We start from the raw sequence: 14,263 nt of genomic DNA, 5'->3' as shown, positions 1-14,263 counted from the left end.
AACAGGCGGAGTGACTGAAGCACACTGCTGAGGGAGCAGCGGGCGAGATAGGGGAGGTCTCCCACACCATGTGGTCAGCTCCCTGGCCAGGGGCTGTAGTAGTTGGTAGCTTCATTGCACTGCACTTGAACACATTGTGCCTCCAGGGAGGGCCCTGACTTGGTTTTTAAAAGCTCACTACTTGTTAATGAATAGTCTGCATAGGTGAGCCCACTGAATGCTGTTGACATTTTTTAAAAGATTTATTTATACATATAATAACTGGGATGCAGGCCAGAGGTGTGGCGGTGAGAGGATTCACAAAGTGGGGAGCAGAACAGGCAGATCTGCTGAAATCCACTGCTGAGGGGAGGGGTGGGTGGGTCAGGAGAGGTCTGCTGCGCCATGTAGGTCACCCTCTGGCCAGGGATGGACCTCATGCTGTTGTGGCTGTGGAAAGTTTCCTAGTGCTTAGGTGCCACCTCATCGAAAATAAGGGCTTTGGGCCAGGGTCATGGCAATAGAGGTGGTAAACAGTGGTCACTTTGGATACATGTTTTCAAGACTGAGCTGACAGAATTTGCTGATGGGTTTGATGTGAAGTATGAGGGACACATCTGGGAGTCGAAGGAAACTTGCTGTTTTCTTTCCTGAGTATCTAGAAGAATAAGGCCCCAAGATAAGAAGTGTGGGATCCAAGCAGGGCAATTTTGGACATGTTGGGTTTGAAATACCTATTGGACATGCCAGAAGCATTTCAAGTAGGACTTAGAATGTGGGCTGGGCGTTCAGGAGAGAAGTCTGAAGTGGAAGTAGGACGTGGAGTTGCTATAAGCTGAATGTTGGTATATCCCAACCTGTGTATGCTGAAACCTAACCTCCCCAATATGATGGTGTTAGGAGGCGGGACCTTTAGGAGGTGATATGGACCCCTTTGTGCATGGAATGAGTGCCCTCCCAAAAGAGACACAGAGCGCTCTCTCGCTCCTTCTACTCTCCACGGACAAAGTGAGAAGATGGCTGCCTATGAAACACTAGACCTCCCTGACCTTCCGGTGCTCTGATCTTGGGCTTCTGACTTCTAGAACTGTGAGACTTAAAATTCTGTTGTTTGTAAGCCATCCAAGCTTTGGCATTCTGTTCTAGCAGCCTGAACAGCACACAGTCATGAATGGAGAGATGGTATTTAGAGCCATGAAAATAGGCTCTCCCTGGTGGTGCAGTGGGTCAAAGTGCAGCACTGCAAGCTGGCCATGGCAGCTCAGCCTCCGTGAGTTCGATCCCCGCCCCAGAGGTGATCCACATAGCACAGCAGACCTCTCTGTCTCGCCTGCTGCCCTCCTCAGCAGTGTACTGCTGTACTTCATCAGTTCTGCTCCCCCCTCTAACTCTGGTGAATTCTCTCATGGACCCTGCACCGCTGGCCTGTACCTCAGTTCTGTATGCATGGATAAGTAAATCTTTTTAAAAGTCCGTGAAAATAAAGACTATGAGAAGCTGAGGAGCAGTCTCCAGTGAGACAGGAGAACTGGGGGTGGGGGGGGAGAGGCCTGGGGGGTCCTAGGAGCTGAGCCAAGAATGTTCTTCAGAGAGGAAGAGAGCATCAGGGACAAATACATCAGTGAAGGGGGTTGAGAACTAGTCACTGATGACCTGGATAACTGTTCACTGATGACCTTGGCTTGGTGGAGTGGATTGAAGAGAGAACGGAGTTGTCTTGGTTTGGACTGTGATAACAAAATACCATAGACTGGATGATTTAGTAATAACAGAAGGCTGTTTCTCACAGTTCTGAATCAGAGACAGTGAGTACAGAAAACTCTGGAGGAGGCTGAGATGGGATAGTAGCTGGAGGAGAATGTATAGTCAAGAGAGGCATATTTTAGGGATGGAGCATGTTACAGCTTGTTTGTACCCTGCTGGGAATAATCCAGTAAAATATTCAGGGAAAACTGATGATGCAGGAGAGGGAGAGAGGATCTCAGCAGTGAGAGGAGATGGTCTGAGATAGGAGCTCTGGTTCTTGGCAAGGTGAGAGCCTTGCACACAGAAGTGGGTGGGTCGAGGTGGTAGTGGGATTGTAGGGAAGTTGTTAAAAGAATGCAGTTGATCTATATGGCATCACACAGAAAACCCAGAGTCACCCCATTTTGGTAAAAATGAGAGAAAAAGCTATGATATATATTTGAAAGATCTAATTTTAGCCATTGTTATCTTTGAATTGTAAAATTGCCAAGAACTTTCTTTGCCTGATTCTAAATTTCTGCAGTCTTTGACTTTGATATTGAGTAACTGTGACTTCTGAAAGTGGAATAAACAGATTATTTTTAACTTTGAAATTTTCCATCAGAACAAAGCTGTGAGATAAAATATATATCAGCCCTTGCCCCCCCCTTTCCTGACACAGTGCTCCCTAAATACTTGTAATTTCCTTAGCAATAAAAGCACTAGGAGTATCTCTCATTAAAACACATGTCTTTGACCCCATCCCTGACACTTACAAATTTATAAGTGATAAGAGTGCTGGCAGCATCTTTTGTTCGAATGGTGTGATTCTGGGTGGGGAGTGGTCACCAAAAACACCAAATCACCATTAGAAGTTAGGAGTTTTCAGCCATGGCCATCCACATTCTCTAAAAAGGGGAGAGGGGCTGGAAATGGAGTTTTTAATTTTATATATATATATATATATATATATATATGTATGTATGTATATTTCTTTTTTGGGGGGTGATAGTTCTTCCTTTTGAGTTTATAATTGCTGGTGTCTGTGTGACGAAGCCTCCAAAAAATTCCAACAGTCGAGAGCCTGTAGGAAGTTGCCTCCAGGTGTGTAAACATTTCCCACCTGGAGAGTGATGTACCCCAACTCCACAGGGACAGGAATCCCAGGCTCTGGACCTTGCCCTGTGTATCTCTTCATCTGTATTCTGTTATCATGTCTTTTAATAACCTGGTACATGAGTTTCCCTGAGTTCTGTGAGCTGCTCAAGCAAATGAATGGAACTCAGGGAGGGAATCTTTGGAACCTCCAAACTATAACCAGTTGGTCAGATCAGGTCAGCTTGATGGCAACATGGGCTTGTGATTAGTGTCTGAAGAGTGTGGGTGGGAGGTTGGGGGTCAAAATTGTGCACCTGAGCCCTTCACCCAGGGGATCTGATACTGGTAGATGATGTCAGGATTGAGCGCCATTGTAGAATGCTCCTGGTATTGCAGAGAATTGCAGAGAAATCAAACACATTTGGCGACCAGAAGTGTTCTGTGTGAAGGTTAAGGAGTCACAGGGGAGAAACCCACAACAGGGAAGACCTGGATTTTCCCCTACACAGAAGGAAGAAAACTGAGTCTTTTTCTTTACAAAAACACGTTGTAATCCTGAAGACCTGGAAACAACCTGTATGTCCAGTGACAAGAGATTGTTTAAAAAATGTTATGCATGGACTTTTGGATGGACTTTTTTTTTTTTAAAGGTTCAGTTTAAGTTTTGGATGGACTTTTTATTTTTAAAGATTTAGTTATTTATGCATACAGAACTGGGGTATAGGCCAGAGGTGCAGGAGCAGTGAGAGGATTCATCAGACAAAATGGGGAGCAGAACAGGCTGACTGACAAAGTACACTGTTGAGGGGAACAGCAGGTGAAACAGGAGAGGTCTACTGCACCATATGGATCACCACCAGGGCCAGAGATCAAACTCACACTGAAGTGGCTGCTGCTAGCTTGCAGTGCTATGTCCTAACCCGTTGTGCCACTGGGGAGGGCCTTGAATAGACTTTTAAAAATTGACTGAAAAGTGAGCTCTCCCTGGTGGCGCTATGGGTTAAAGCACAGCACTATGAAGCTCTCCAAAGCCACTGCAGCACGAGTTAGATCTTCAGCCAGGAAGCTGACCCACATGGCACAGCAGACCCCTCCTGCTGTGCCCCTCCGCAGTGCATTTCAGTAGATCTGCCTGTTCTGTTCCCCACTCTGTCTCTAGTGAACCCTCTCATCCGCCACACCTCTGGCCTGTACCCCAGCTCTGTAAGCATAAATAAACAAATCTTTTAAAAAATTTACTGAAAAACTATGTTTTAGAATGGTATTTAATGACATAGAAAAACAGGTAACAAAATGACATCCAGTGTGAAGGTTCTGTGAATATGGATATACACAGAAAAAGAGGCGATATATTTAGGGCAAAATAGTTATCTCTGTACAGTTAATATAGAGAAGTTGGCCTTTGTGTTCCTACAGTCTTCTACTATGTACATTTATTATTTTGTAATTTTTAATAAAAAGGTAGGTCCCAGGATAGAAAACTGAATTAGTTAAAAAGCTTCCCAAGTATTTTATGCAGGTAATGGCTGTGACATCAAGACTGAGAACAGCTGTAGTTGGTTGCACTAATTATATTATTTTACTTGATAGCCTAGCAATAAAGTTCCCATAAATCCAGAAGGCTATTTTATATGAACTCAAATGGAAAATGCTCATAGAGGGTCTAGCTAGAAACACCTGGCACCCCTGCTAATGAAATAATTCCTTGGGAGTTTCTGGAGGAAGTGGCTGCTGGAAGGAACTGATTTTTATGTTCATCCTTAAGCGCTGGCTTTGAGACCCAGGTGACAAGTATGGGACAACCAAGGGATTTTCTCTGTGAATGACAAATTTGCATGGCCACTGCCCCAGAGAGAACTGAGTCTCAGCACATAGGTTTGAAATGGAAAAGGTAGGAAACTGAGGCAGCCCCCTGCCCCCCCCCCCCAACTCCACAATCCTCTGGTCATGTGAGTTCCCACAGCAGACTCCAGGTATCCTAACCAGGCTCAAAGGGTAAAGGTTGGGCTGCTCCAGACCACCCCTCCAGACTCTTTCCTCCCATACACCCCAGGTTAGTCTCTGTAGCCAAGTTGGTCTTCCAGTTGTCAACCTCCCTCTAGCCTCTGGGCATTTGAAGATGCTATTCCTTCCACCAGGAATACTCCTTACCCTACCCCTTAGCCTAGTTTCCACTTCTTTAGATTTCTGCTCCAATGTAACTTCTTTTTTTTTTTTTTTAAGATTTATTTATTTATGCATACAGAACCAGGGAACAGGCCAGAGGTGCTGGAGAGGTGTGAGGCTTCACCAGAGATATATCGAGTGGGGAGCAGAACAGGCCGGCTGATGAAGTACACTGCTGAGGGGAGCAGCGGGAGGGTCAGGAGAGGTCTGCCACGCCATGCGGGTTACCTCTAGGGCAGGGATCGAACTCTTGCGGAAGTGGCTTTAGCTTCTTAGTACTGTGCTGTAACCTGCTGCACCATCAGGGAGGGCCCCAATATAACTTCTTAGAAAAGCCTTTCCTACCTCCCAAGTTAGGGCAGAATCCCCATCAATAGCTCTCATACCAGCCTGTCCTCGAGTGTTGCATTTCTTACAGCTGTAAACACATCACCTCATGCATCTTATTCAATGTCTGCTTTCTCCACTCAACATGTAAACTCTGTGAGGACAGGATCCATGTCTGGATCGCTCCCTTCTGTGTCCCTAGTGCCTTCATTGGGGTCTTGTACCAAGTAGTGCTTAGTAGGTATTTGTTGTAAAACTGCTAAGTGACTTGTGGAACTCTTAATGTTTATTTTCTAAGTAACCAAAGCACTTAGGCAGGAAAAAGTTAAATAAGTATTGAAATTGTACTGAGCAGGAGTCAAGAGCTGTATATATCTGTAAGTAGCATGTAGCACAGGACCTGGTCTACAGAGAAGTCAGACTGAGCTGGCTGAATAAGCATTACCTCTTCCATCTACACCTACTCTTCCCTCAGTGGTGATCTCATCCAGTCCCCTGGCTTTAAATGTCATCTTAAGTTGATGACTCCCCAAATTATAGCTCCAGTCTGGACTTCTTCCCAGAACTCATATATCTAACTGCATATTTGACACTGCCAAATGTCTTATGCATAACAGGCTGTCAAACTTAACACAGCAAAAGTAACTTTTGCTTCTGTTATGGCCAACCTTCCCCACCTCAATCCATTTTTCTCATTGTTTAGGCTACAAGTCTTGGAGTTTTGGTTGACTCCTCTGTCTTTCTCACATCCTGCATTTAATTAATAACCAAATCTTTCACCTCCATCTTCAGAATATATCCAGAAACTGACCACTTCTGAGTTTTCTTCTGCCCTTTTATTCCAGTCCATTCCATCATTACCTCTCTCCTAGACTGTTGCAATGGCCTCTGCATGACTTCCCTATACACTACCCTCTGCTCAGTAGCTGGGTCATCAAATCTTGACTCAAATGGTGTCTTCTCAGAGAGACCTGCCTGGAAATCTCTATTGAAAACAAGTCCCCTCATCCTGTCAGCCTTTGTTCTTTTGTTCTACTTTATTTTTATCCATTGCACTTATCAGCGCCTGACATATTTTTGTTATCATATTCCCCTGCTGGAATATAGGTTCCGTGAAGAGGGGACTTTGTCTCGTTCTCTTGTGCATCCCTAGCCAGGTTCTGATCGCCAATTACTATGTGTGCATGTGTCTGGACACAAACTGGGTGTCCTATAATTCAGCTCAGTTCTGACACTATTTACCTGAAGATAGCATCAAATTCCACAGGTTAGGAGTTCAGTCGTACAAGACTGCCCCCGTACTCCACATCACAGACTTCAGACAAATGCCATTTGCAAGCCCAGGTCACTAACTGTACTTCTGACCACCAGATATAAATCAGAGATTCCCATAACACCCTCCTCCTTGGGTTTGATTAATTGACTACAGTGGCTTAGAGAACTCAGAGGAACATTTCACTTACTAGGTCACCAAATATCTATTGCTTATTAAGTCACATTAAAATCACTAACACCCAGAGCAGTGACACCCAGTTCTCACTCAGCAGTCTCTCAGCAATCATAGTGAAGATCAGAATGAACTCATGTTCTGGAGAGTCGGGTTTTCTCCCAGTGAGTGAATAAGAATGGAGATGTCAGAGATCAGATAGCAAGTCTCTGTTGTTTTGTCTGGGGCCCTACAATAATTGAGATTTAACTTGGGGGTCTTTTAGCATATAACTAGAGTGACACTGAGATCACCTCAAGAGTCAGGAGCGCCTCAGTGCCTCCATCAGACTCAGGGCCTCACCTTCAGTCCATGCTGGAGAGAGTCTGACCTGCAACTCTGAGACACCCCATCCCTTCGTCAGCGAGCAGCCCTTCCTGCTTTGTGGTCTTCACATGGGGCTGTCCATTTGGGGTCAGAGACATTTAACCTCAGTCCAGATTATTGAGGCCAGTGATTCTCATCTGAGGCAGTTTCACCCTCCAGAGGATACTTGGCATTATCTGCAGGTATTAGTTGGCAACTAGATAAGGGGTGTGATAGGCACCTAGTGGGTGGAAGGTAGGGAAGCTCTTAAGCATCCGCCAGTGCCCAGGATGCCTCCACAGCCAACACTTTCTGGGCTAAATGTCAACAGCTCCACATCTGAAGCACCCTGGTTTAGAGTAAAATTAAAGAAAACACTGGAGCTAGCATTTTATTATTTTAAATAATATAATAGTTTTTTTTTAACATCATTTTGTGGCTTTTTCCATCTCAGTTGTAATCTCTGTGGGCTTCCCATCCCCAAATCACCCATGTGCCATCACCATAGTCCAGTGCACTTCCCCTCCCTACCCCCCATTTTTGATTCCATTCCCCACTCCACCCCAGTAAAATGTCTCTGTATGTAGTTGTTTGTTATTATTTTCTCCCCTGGTCCTTTATATCTCTGCTATGAGTGAAACCATCCGGTATTTTAAACTTTTTTTTCTGGCTTATTTCACTAATCATGATCCCTTCCATGGAGCTAGCATTTTTTTAAATATAATTTTTAGGCCCTCCCTGGTGGTGCAATGGGTTAAAGCACAGCACTAGAAGCGAGCTGTGGCTGCTTCAGCATGAGTTCGACCCCCAGCCTCACTGGTGATCCACATGGCATGGCAGACCTCTCCTGACCCCCCCGCTGCTCCCCTCAGCAGTGCACTTCATCAGTCTGCCTGTTCTGCTCCCCACTCTCTCTCTCTCTGGTGAAGCCTCTCACCACCCCTGCACCCCAGTTCTGTATGCATAAATAATCTTTAAAAATATATGTATACTTTTTAAAAACAGGCTTTACATACGCTGACTTATTCTCCAAGTTGCCCCTGAGAAAACTGATGCTCAGGAGGGTAGACTTACTTACTCACTCACTCTGCCTACATGCCTCAGTAGGGGCAGAGTCGGGATGTACATGGTCTGCTTGGCTCCAAGGTCCTCTTGCAGTCTTTGCTGTGCAGGAGGCTGAACACTGAACCCTTAGAGGTATCTGTCCACTCAGGTGTGTCTTGGCCACTTTCCAGAGAGGAGGTTTTTCTTCCCTGAGTTGTTCCAGCCTGTCTGGCCTCACTCACCCCTCACTGCAGTGCAGTACAGTGCTTGGCTCTGAAGCTTAGTTCCCATGCCAGCCCCAAGCTAGTGCCAGTCCTTCTCCATGGGGAGGAAGTTTCTGGATTGAGATGCAGACCATGCACTCTCTCACCAGGCTCCTCCTTTCTGTACAGGGAACATTCATTCATATATGAAGCCTTGATTCTGAAGCCACATCTCATACTTCTTTCAGGTAAGGGAGAGCTGGCATTGCTAGACTGCTGTTAAACTTCGAGATCCAAGAAAAGTCTTAAGACCCCAGAAAATTTTAAAAAGTAATTGCTGGACAGGACTGAGACTAGCACAGCCTGGCCAGTGGCGGGATAGAGGTAGGACAGGTGGTGGTCCTGTGCAGCCTATTTGCAAAAGGGTAGGACTCTGAGTCCTGCAAGGAATACCTTTTTGCTTCCGACAAAGGGTTTTCAGAAGACCCCAAGAAAATATGATTTCAGACTCCAGGGTCTCAGAAATTTTGCTGCCTGCTCTTTATGAACTCCAGCAGTAAGAATAGAAAATGCCTATTTCTAAGGCCCACCCTGGTGGTGCAGTGGGTTAAAGCAGAGCACTAAGAAGCTATCACAGCCACTGCAGTACCAGTTAGATCCCCAGACAGGGAGCTGACCCACATGGCGCAGCAGACCTCTCCTGCCTTGCCCGCTGCTCCCCTCAGCAGTGTACTTCAGTCAATCTGCTTGTTCTGTTCCCCACTCTGTCTCTGGTGAATCCTCTTACCTCCTGCACCCTAGTTCCTGTATGCATAAATAAATAAATCTTTTTTTTAAATGCATTTTTTTTAGACTCAGCATGTTTTTCAAGCAAATTGAGCCAAGAGAGGACAATCATCAGATGTGTGATGCTGTGGAATCCCAGATGGGCCAATAAGGTGGGCCCTGGTGAGGAATCTTACATTCATTCTAGGGCCTTGGGTTATTCTAGAGCAGTTCTTTATTTATTTTTTTTTACTTATGCATACAAGAACTGGGGTGTAGGCCAGAGGTGTGGGGAGTGAAGAGGTGGTGATAGTGCTGAGACTTAACCCCTAGGCCACCAGGGAGCCCCTTCCCTGCTGCGAATCAGAACTACATCAGAAACATTATTTTCAGGCAATGCAGGCATGTTGGTCCTGCCCCAACATTTTTTCAGCAAATGCCACATGCCAAATAGCATAGGCCATGCACCATTTACTTCCAGAATGTGTGACATCTCTAGCACCTAAGATAAGCCAACCTGTCTGATGGAAAGAACACTATTTGGAACCAGACCAGGATCTCAGAAATCCGGCTCCCCACTAACTTGCTGTGTAATTGGGCAGAACCCTTCCCTTCTGTGGTATCTAATTTCTGGCATCGCTTTTGGTATCGTGTGTGTGTGTGTGTGTGTGTGTGTGTTTCTGACATCAAATACTTACTTGAACTGGGTGTCCTACAATTTAATTCTGACACTGACTCCCAGGCAAAGGATTCATTCCTACAAATCTGCCTCCACTTCAGATACCTGCTGCAAATAGGGTTCTCAACCTACACTCATTTCTCCTGTTGATTACAAATCCAGGGGGTTTCCATGGCTGCCTACTCAGTCTCAATAAGTCACTAGAATGACTCAAATAACTTAGGAAAGTACTCCACTTACTATTATTGCAGACTTATTATAAAGTACAAAACTCTGAAAGAGCCAAATGGAAGAGATGTTTAAGGCAAGGTGTTGGGGTGAGGGGTGACAGAGGTTCATGCCCTCTTGGGCTGCTCCACCTGCATGGCATCTCTGGAGTTTTTATGAAGATGTTTCACATCGGTATGACCAGCATCTTTCCCCTCCCGGCAGTTTGGGAGATGGGGAATTGAGCATGGGGGACACAGGTGGCGGGTAGGGGATTGAAAATTTCAGTCCTCTAGTCACATAGTTGGTTCCTCAGGTCATCAGCTTTCTCCCACACAGACTCACCTCAGGTATAGTTCATTGGGGTTCATTATGAATAACAAAAGTCATGCCAGAAATTCCAAAGATTTTAAGAGCTCTGTGCCAGAAACCCTAGATGAAACCATATATACATTTCTCATTTTATCTTCTCCAAGTCTATTTTCTAGCTTCAAAAAGAGGGTAATCAACAGGATGAGAGGTGCAAACTGGAGGCCCACAGGCCTGATCTACACTGCCCTGTGGTGTTTTGTTTTTTGTTTTTTTTTATTCATGCATACAGAACTGGGGTACAGGCCAGAGGTCCATGGGTGGTGAGAAGATTCACCAGAGACAGTGGGGAGCAGGACAGGCAGATTGACGAAGTACATTCCTGAGGGGAGCAGTGGGCAAAATAGGAGAGGTCTGCTGCAACATGTGGGTCTTCTCTGGGGTAGGGAATTGAACTCACACTGAAGTGACTGTGGCTTGCAATGCTGTGTCCTAACCCATTGGACCAACAGGGAGGGCCCTGCACTGTGTTCTTAAAAATGAATTTGTAACCAACATTCTAAGATGGCATTTCCTACAAAAATAATCCCGGCCCTCCCTAGTAGCGCAGAGGGTTAAAGCACTGCACTGAGAAGCTAAAGCCACTTCTGCATGAGTTCGATCCCTGCCTGCCCCGGAGATGACCACATGGCGTGGCAGACCTTTCCTGATCCGCCCGCTGCTCTCCTCAGCAGTGTACTTCATAGATCTGCCTGTTCTGCTCCCCACTCTGTCTCTGGTGAAGCCTCTCACCGCCCCTGAGCCTCTGGCCTGTACCCCAGGTCTGTATGTACAAATAAAATAAAATCTTTTAAAAAAAAATAATAATCCCAATTTCTGATCTTTCTTGAAAATCAGATTTAGCAACTCCAGATTAGCATTCCCCAAGTAGCAACACAGTCCCTGTCCCTCCCTATCATCAGCTACCTTACTATATTCATGATACATGCCTGGCCCTTATAATTCTAACATCCTTTCAAACCCCCCAAAATCTATAATTCTGGAAGGATTATATTACTGTTCCTTAAGGATGGCCTCTAACTGATTCTAGGTGCTTATTTCAAGCATTCAAATGCTGCACAGTACTAGTCTCTGATAGGGGATATGCATTACCTGTTTCATTTGGGATGAACAAATAGGAAATTAGAAATGATTCTGTACAAGTAAGTGCTAAAAGAAGGAACAAGGTGAAAAGGTTTTGATTCTTAGAATTCTCCCAAAGGGACTTTGGGGTTAAACATAGATCAGAAAAGCATATATTTCTGATAGTGCTTTTTCACACTTGTTTTAAATATTTTCATTTTTAGTTTTTCTTTAACATTTGAAGAAAATAATTGGATCAAGAGCTGGTTGAGATGAGCAGTCCAAATACAGAAGCTGCCAGAGAAGACAGGTGTTACCCACTAGTAAAACCTTAAATAGGCATTTATGCAACAACATTCTATGATCATCCCATTTCAAGCTCTTTTTCTTTGAAGTTATACATTAAAAAAAAAAAGGCACCCTGTCTAACTCGGCTACTCAACTATTAAGGTGATACTGAAGTTAGGAGAATGGATTTTAGAGTTGTCTAGACTTAGAACCTATTAACAGTGTGACCTCATGAAAATTTGCTAGACTGAGAATGGGGATATAACACATGCTACTTACAATTTAATGCCTACTTAATGTAATGCATACTATAGGATAAACATTGAATTAAATGCTGAAGATGTATTTGTAAGACAGGCAGGGACAACATGCAGCATGTTTATCTGTTAAATCAGGCAGGGGCAGACAATAGCCAAACGAGTAAATACATGAGCTAATTCCTCTGAAGGAAAAAACAGGCAAGTATATCGGAGGAATAGTGTTGCAGAGTAAATAAAGGGTGAGGGTAGATGGCAAGCAGAGAAAGGAGTTTAGGGAGGGTGGCATTTGAGCTGAAATCTAATCTAGGGGACATTTTGTCAAGAAGGTAGGAGGAGAGGGATCCTAGGCACAGCTGTTGTGAGGAATAACTGAGTGGATGCAAAGCATTTGGTAGCAAGTAACCACTCAAGCAGCTACTTTCAATCTTTCTTGGCCAAGCAAGAAGTTGGCCAAGTCACAGATCAGAGGGAGACACACACGCACAAACTCATATATAAAAGAAAAGGCTCTTGAGCTATCAAGCTGTCATCAGGGAGCTGACCCACATGCGCAGGAGACCTCCCCTATCTCACTGCTCCCCTGTGTAGTGTATTTCAGTATTATCTGCCTGTTCTGTTCCCCTGGTGAATCTCTCTGATGAATCCACTCACCTCCTGCACTCTGGCCTGTACCCCAGTTCTTGTATGCATAAATACATAAATTTTTTTTAAAAATGCAGAAATGTAAACAAAATTTCTGGTTATATGATTAACCTGATAACTTACTTATGGAAGTTCAAATACAGTATGGAAGTTCAAACACAGAATAGGTATTTAAGGGTTGGTTGTAGAAATCTTTGTGACTCTTGGGCAGTTCCATGAGCTGATAGTTTTTGGATAAGATTCTCTGGGCCCTTATATGGTATGAACCACCACATCTTGTTCTGGGAACTCCAAATACATCTGTTCCTTTAATGGTCCCAACATGCCAGTGTTTTCCTTCATTTCCCCCCTTTACAGATAAGAAAATGGAGGTTCAAACAGCTAGTAAATGATAGTGCTGGGATTTAAATCCAGATTTAATCCTGTTCCTCAAGCCCCACCCCCAACACCTTGCATTTTTAACCACTTAAGTGATGCTTAGACTCTCTAAGCCAGAGGAAATACCTCTGAGGGACGCCTTTCCGTCCATTGGGGCACCTCCGCCCTGCAGATAAATCCCTAACCAAGGAACTCCCACACTGGAAAGACTGCCTCACCTGAGTAGAAAGCCCCACCCAGGCCACACACCCAAAGCCGCCCAGAGTGCCCTCACCTCCTTAAAAGAGGTCTGCATTGCCTGGCAGAGACCCCATTCTTGGGATAACCTCTTAATTTCTAAGGAAACCCTATCCCATTTCCGATAAGCCCCTTCCCCCCTAGTATTGACAGGATTGGCCTCATAAACGGTGAGGCGTAGTGCAAAATAAAAACGTGGGCAGTTCTTTGTTTAAAACAAGAGTTTGAAGACTGAGATTGTAGAGTATTAAAAGTCCTAAGGCCCCGGCCCTCCCTGGTGGCGCAGCAGGTTAAAGCACAGAATTAAGAAGCTAAAGCCACTTCAGCCTAAGTTCGATCCCTGCCTGGAGGGGACCACGTGGCACGGCAGACCTCCTGATCTGCCTGCTGCTCCCCTCAGCAGTGTAGTTCGTCGATCTGCCTGTTCTGCTCCCCACTCTATCTCTGGTGAATCCTCTCACGGCCTCTGGCCTGTAACCCAGTTCTGTATGCTTAACTAGACAAATCTTTAAAAAAAAATTATAAAAAAAAAAAACAAAAAACGGTCCTAGGGGCCCTCTTGAGAGACTGCATTGCTCTTTTCCTCATGAAGCCGGCTTTACTTTAGATACCCCTTGAGTGAAGAACTGGCCATTTAGGTCAGAATCCGTAAATTCAGACCTGGGGTAGTGGTTGTGGTGTTGGGGGGGGGGCGCTATATCCAGGGGGACGGTCGCCCAACTTCCTGAGACTGTCCGTACTCGAGAACACACCCTGGGAAAAACTGCGTAAATCTGGAATCACTTGGCTTGGGCAGACGTTCCCCACGCCCGCTCTCGCTTTTGGGTGGTCCTCGCCACCGCGCCCAGGCTCCACCTTCCAAGTGAGGTGGCCTCCGGGCGAGCGGCCCATTGCCGTGGCAACCGACGCCGCGAGTGGTGCATTGTGGTCTGCAACAGAATGCAGGAGAAAGATCCTGAGGGAACCATTGAGTTCATGGACCAATGGAAGAGTCCTGGGCCCTGCCTCAAGCCAATAGGGACGTTCGGCGGGGGGCGGGGCC

General features: G+C 45.3%; 1 long non-coding RNA gene across 1 annotated transcript in view; it reads left to right on the top strand.

The window, feature by feature from the left end:
- The window catches only part of LOC105854213, a 25,023-nt gene extending 15,758 nt beyond the window's left edge, over positions 1–9,265 (top strand). The window contains exon 4 of the long non-coding RNA XR_001145904.1: positions 9,187–9,265. This is a non-coding gene — a long non-coding RNA (uncharacterized LOC105854213). The remainder of the gene's footprint in view (positions 1–9,186) is intronic.
- The last annotated feature ends 4,998 nt before the right edge of the window (positions 9,266–14,263 follow it).

Source organism: Condylura cristata, unplaced genomic scaffold (genome assembly GCF_000260355.1).
Source record: "Condylura cristata isolate star-nosed mole 26May11 unplaced genomic scaffold, ConCri1.0 scaffold00029, whole genome shotgun sequence".
In the NCBI taxonomy this organism is placed as follows: domain Eukaryota; kingdom Metazoa; phylum Chordata; class Mammalia; order Eulipotyphla; family Talpidae; genus Condylura; species Condylura cristata.
The sequence above is the reverse complement of the archived record's forward strand: the minus strand, read 5'-3'. Positions and strand labels throughout refer to the sequence as shown.